The sequence below is a fragment of the Haliotis cracherodii genome, unplaced genomic scaffold, assembly GCF_022045235.1.
Source record: "Haliotis cracherodii isolate W230 unplaced genomic scaffold, xgHalCrac1.p SCAF_22, whole genome shotgun sequence".
Taxonomy (NCBI): domain Eukaryota; kingdom Metazoa; phylum Mollusca; class Gastropoda; order Lepetellida; family Haliotidae; genus Haliotis; species Haliotis cracherodii.
Window position 1 is genome coordinate 14099625 of NW_027266278.1, and position 6075 is coordinate 14105699.

General features: G+C 41.1%; 1 long non-coding RNA gene across 1 annotated transcript; it reads right to left on the reverse strand.

The window, feature by feature from the left end:
- Window positions 1-4091: 4091 nt before the first annotated feature.
- On the reverse strand, window positions 4092-4992 carry LOC139471380 (uncharacterized). Its single transcript, XR_011653834.1, has 3 exons — window positions 4935-4992; window positions 4444-4658; window positions 4092-4236 (listed from the first exon to the last, which is right to left on the reverse strand). It is a non-coding gene; the product is annotated as an uncharacterized lncRNA (long non-coding RNA).
- Window positions 4993-6075: the final 1083 nt, after the last annotated feature.

Genomic DNA, 6075 nt, shown 5'->3' on the forward strand with positions numbered 1-6075 from the left:
TTGCCATGAATTATATTATGTATGGATCCATATGATAGGCCTGTTGTTTCTTCTATCTCATGGAGAGTAATACGGCGGTTTTCCATCACTAGTTTGTGTACAGTGTCAATGTTTTCAAGGCTGGTACTGGTTGATGGCCGTCCGGACCGGGCATCATCTTCTAAGCTGAAATTCCTTCACCCACCGTTTGATAGTTGCGTTTGATAGACGATGGGGGACGACTCTCCATATATTGCAGTCAATCGCTCTTCCACCTGTTTGGCAGATTGACCCTCTAGGACAAGGAACTTTATCACCGCTCTGTACTCAGATTTGTCCATTTTGCCAATTCACTAAGTGTTGTGACAAAATAATTGCAGCCAGCAATATGTTTCTACATAGCATCAGTAGCTAAGACATTCATGTACATCAGGTGTAGCGCATTGTACCATTCGACCAGTAATACTGTGTGAGGCTAATGCTCAAAACACCAGAATATACTAAAGAAATAATAGTTTGTTGGTGGACAATCTGGTTGTTTTGAAAAAATCATGATGTGGAAAACAAATGGTATAGCGCTTCCATTCACTGTAAAGAAGTGCGTGTTTCGAAGCAATGACCGAAACTATATCCCAGAAAGAAATCTCAGCATCGTCCTCTAGTAAATCATTTGTTCTTCTCCACATAAGCATGACATCATGAGTCGTGTAATTAACAGCTAAAATTGGGTTACAGATAGAAGAAAGTATGATGCCGGGACAAGTACTGGTGTTTATCTTCATTGGAATGTTAGGATCCCCTTTGAGCTCTGCGAATATATTTTTTATAGGGCACCATTTGGCCCCCAAATGTGTAAAGAACTCTGTATCAGTTTGAAAGGATGCACCTATTACTTGTTTTCAACACTTAAACTCTCACGCCGAATTGACCTGCTAACACAGGAGGTTGAACGCCATCCCGACGAATTGACTTTTAACATCAGAACGATTCAGGTAGGGTCATCTGTATGGTGTCCTAAGGCCGCATACTATGGCAAAATCACGTTGTAATATACAATTTTACAGGTGAATTAGATATGAAATGTTCCGTCATAAATCCTCCTTAACAAAAGGTTAAACTTTGTTTATACCACACATGTAGTCTAATTAAAGGAGATGTACAGCATAAATAAAATGTATGGGAATAAATAATAAATGAAGCATATGAAAACAATTAAAAGTCAATTAAGTTAAAACCAACTCGTATTCCGGAAATTATCGAGAGGTGATGACCATTGTTGTCATCATGTAACCTGACGTCATAGTGGAGAGTTGACTGCAGACGATCACTGCTTCTGTATTGTGTCTGGGAGATCACTAGCATTCGCCAACGCATCGCCAGACAATATCCCCGATGAAAACTTACTCGTCCATGGCAGTATGAGCCCGTGGTTAATGAAAATAGTCAAACCTGAAAATGTGAATTTATGTATATCCAAACTCAGCCCAATGCATTGCCTTTGCATGTATCTGGTCAATTTGTATGGTCCTTTTGTAATTGTTGTACGGTGGTATTGAGATGATATTTAACAATAAATGCAAAATTTAGTGCATACTTTCCTCCTGGCTAAATCGGCCTTTTCGTTTTGAAATTTGAAGAAATGACACGTGGTACTTTTGTTTGAACAATTTGAAAAGGTCCTTTCATAAAAATGTCAACCTTAATGATGTCTGCCTATTTAAAGTATTAGAAACAGGACAGAGATTTTACTATTACAAAACTTTGTGCGTGTGCGTGTATGTAAGCGTGTGCGAGTGCGTGTGTGCGTGCGTGCGTGCGTGCGTGCGTGCGTGCGTGTGTGCTTGCGTGTGTGCTTGCGTGTGTGCTTGCGTGTGAGTTGTTTGTCGTCGCTTTCGGGATAGTCCAGCTTATGACGGCGATGACGTGTAAATAATAAGGTATGGACCAGACAATCCAAATATTGACATGAGCAACATAGGTTACTGGGTGTGATATTCGTTGTTTGCATGATTGATCACCCTGGAATTAAAGTAGATTCACTATTTAATTACAACAGGTGCATCATAGCTTTACGTCTAGGTACCAACGATGTATGCTCACATGCATGGGGATGCGGCGCACCTTTCCAAATCAGATTGATTAACCAGCTGTTTTCAATTTTACTTTTTCTTAAGCGTTGATCTCCGCATGTCCTAATATAGATATGGCCCAGCTTTAAGGTGTTGTCTGTTAAGGAGAAACTACTTTGTGTCCTTTGTTCTAAGTAAGTTTGTTATTGTTATCGAATACATGCCACAGAGACAATTGAAATAGTTCTTGTACCGACAAAAGGTAAGAGGGTATGGTGAAGGCCAGTCTAATGGTAATTGATAAAGGGGGTTGAACTACATGTATGTGTAAAACGAAAACATTTAGCCGACAGCAAATCACCACATGCATCGCTTGCGGGATAATAATAGGCTTCCTTGGAGCTCTGCGGTGTGCTTGGTGTGTAGCTAAAACCACTGTGACATCACCACAAGCGTTACAAAGCAGTTTATGCAATAATATCATTATGATATAATTTTTCTACCATTTCCGCGATCGCGAGGTATATAAGTTCGTAAAAAACTGGCAGCCGTCAGTTTTTTCCTTTCGCTTACCAAAGAAGGACATTACGATACAATATGCAGTTCTCTAACTTCGCCGCACTTCTTGGCCTTGGTGAGTATTATCATTCTGTTGTCATGCTATGTCAGTTTAAATGGTATTAGCTGTCCGAAATAAAACTCTGGAGAGTAACATGTCCCATGCAATCTTTAAAATGGAGTTGTTTGTGTGTGATATGACAGTATTGTAACTCCAAATCCTATATTCCAACTGCGTAAAAGTGTTAATTTCACAGGAAAGTGTGTTGCTTCAAGTTTCAAGCAACACCCTCCTCAACATCTACTATATAAAGTGTAATGCTTTATAAATGGGCGTGTCTTTGTTTATTTTCCAGCTCTAGCAGCCGTTTTGGGTTTGGCTAGTGCTCACGGTCATGGTGGCCACGGACATGGTGGTCATGGACATGGTGGTCACGGACATGGAGGTCATGGACATGGACATGGTGGTCACGGTCATGGAGGACATGGTCATGGTCATGGAGGTCATGGTCACGGAGGTCATGGCCACGGAGGACACGGTCACCACGGATGAAGCTGCCGAGACGTTGGGGATTGATATCCTAAGTACACAGTCACATGAGAATCTGGATGCTGGGAATCCACTCTGTAGTCGATAACCTATTGTATTGATTGTGATTCGTGTATCATCATTGCCTCAAAGAATTAAAACATCGATCTGACAATTATGCTACTGTTTGTATTATTCATTCTCTTCTATATGGATGCTGGAATGACTACAGAACTAAAGCAATTGTACAAATGAAATAATACTTAGTGCATGTACATAACTGCCCAAGTGACAGACGTAGGTTTAAGTCTGACAGCAAGAGAGTATGGTCTGAGATATGATAAGACGACACATCCTTGTTTCGTGCATGCTATAAAATCCACTCCCCGAAACACCATGGCTCATGTCCTCCAAAATGCCGTAGTGTTTAACTGCAGCTATAAAGCAACTTAGGATAGAGGTAGTAATCAGTCCAATTCTGCACAACGCCTGCTCTATGGCATGTCCCAACTACTTTCAACTGGTACGTGCGTCGGGTCTCCCAAATGTGCCACTGAGTCATATATATCTTGTATCAACCCACATACTTAGCAAGGATTCGTCGTCATTTGATGGTATTAACCTAATATGCACACCATTGTCGATATGCATTGAATTTATCATATGGACGCGGGAGGCGCTATCAAGATAGCAAATGTGTCAGTAGGCTTGTTTGTCTGTTGGTGTTTGTGAGAGAGAGAGAGAGAGAGAGAGAGAGAGAGAGAGAGAGAGAGAGAGAGAGAGAGAGAGAGAGAGAGAGAGAGAGAGAGAGAGAGAGAGAGAGTCCATGATAAACCAGTGTGCATATGAATCATTCCTCATACCAATTTGGTAAGAGGTAAATGTATTGGCGGCCAGAGCATTCACACTTTAGCCCAGTGATCCCCGTACACAATAAAAGAGAAGATAATGTGTAATCAGATTTAACACTTTGGAGTGTATTTTTATTCAGAGGTCTGGTCAAACAAAATACAAGATCATCATGTTTTACATGAGTTGTTGTTTCCCCGTTGTCCAGCAGCAGTGGAATAAAAAACAAGGGCTTTCTCGTCACACATCTTTCTGAAATGAAGAATAGGCCAAAGTTATCAGGCATGTAATTTTACTGAAATTTGCAGAGGACATTGCCTCCGAGATATATACTTTATGTTTACAGAAACGAGTATTCCCGAGGAAAGAGTACATCCTGTCAGGCGTTAATTGTTCTTTGGAAAACACAGTTAAGAACGTTTGCAACACAACCATTTTGAGATCTAACCGTCTACTTACCAGCTGCTATGTTTATCCATGGTGCCCCTTTCCTCCATGGCCGCCTCCATGTCCTTTGCCCCCGTGTCCGCCACCATGGCCTCCGTGTCCCTTGCCCCCATGGCCACCACCATGACCTTTGCCGCCATGACCCTTTCCACCTCCATGACCACCTCCATGACCATGACCACCACCATGACCCTTGGCCATGCTGGTTCCGAACACTGCAGCAAGAACTGTCAGAAAGAGAAAACACAATACATTATTTGCGACGCTGATAATGTGTACTGTTCAGGCTAGTTAAAAGCAATTATTAAGACGTAAACACAGTCACATCGCGTTAATAAAATGTTGACAGTTGAAGTAGATGGCATATCATATTTAGGTTTCCTACATAGATTGACAGTGACTGTCAAGTAACTTTTCTCACAAATGATCTGAACTTTCAGCCAGGCGATTATACAGCGTGACTAGTGTAGATTTACATTTAGGTACCAACGAGGTATGCTCACCTGCTACAAGGAGCACTGCGACTTTAAGAAAATGCATATTTGATGGTTCTGATGAATGCAAACCTCAGAAAACGTAAAGTTACCTTCTGCACGTTCTCTTTTATAGAGGTGTAACAGCATGTTCTGTGCATGCATGGGGATGCGGCGCACCTTTCCAAATCAGATTAATTAACCAGATGTTTAATTTCTACATCAACTGCACTTTTTTCAATTTGACTTTTACTCAAGCGTTTGAACTTTTGCATTAATCTCCCGCCACGATCTCCGCATGTCCTAATATAGATATGGCCCAGCTTTAAGGTGTTGTCTGTTAAGGAGAAACTACTTTGTGTCCTTTGTTCTAAGTAAGTTTGTTATTGTTATCGAATACATGCCACAGAGACAATTGAAATAGTTCTTGTACCGACAAAAGGTAAGAGGGTATGGTGAAGGCCAGTCTAATGGTAATTGATAAAGGGGGTTGAACTACATGTATGTGTAAAACGAAAACATTTAGCCGACAGCAAATCACCACATGCATCGCTTGCGGGATAATAATAGGCTTCCTTGGAGCTCTGCGGTGTGCTTGGTGTGTAGCTAAAACCACTGTGACATCACCACAAGCGTTACAAAGCAGTTTATGCAATAATATCATTATGATATAATTTTTCTACCATTTCCGCGATCGCGAGGTATATAAATTCGTAAAAAACTGGCAGCTGTCAGTTTTTTCCTTTCGCTTACCAAAGAAGGACATTACGATACAATATGCAGTTCTCTAACTTCGCCGCACTTCTTGGCCTTGGTGAGTATTACCATTCTGTTGTCATGCTATGTCAGTTTAAATGGTATTAGCTGTCCGAAATAAAACTCTGGAGAGCAACATGTCCCATGCAATCTTTAAAATGGAGTTGTTTGTGTGTGATATGACAGTATTGTAACTCCAAATCCTATATTCCAACTGCGTAAAAGTGTTAATTTCACAGGAAAGTGTGTTGCTTCAAGTTTCAAGCAACACCCTCCTCAACATCTACTATATAAAGTGTAATGCTTTATAAATGGGCGTGTCTTTGTTTATTTTCCAGCTCTAGCAGCCGTTTTGGGTTTGGCTAGTGCTCACGGTCATGGTGGCCACGGACATGGTGGTCATGGACATGGTGGT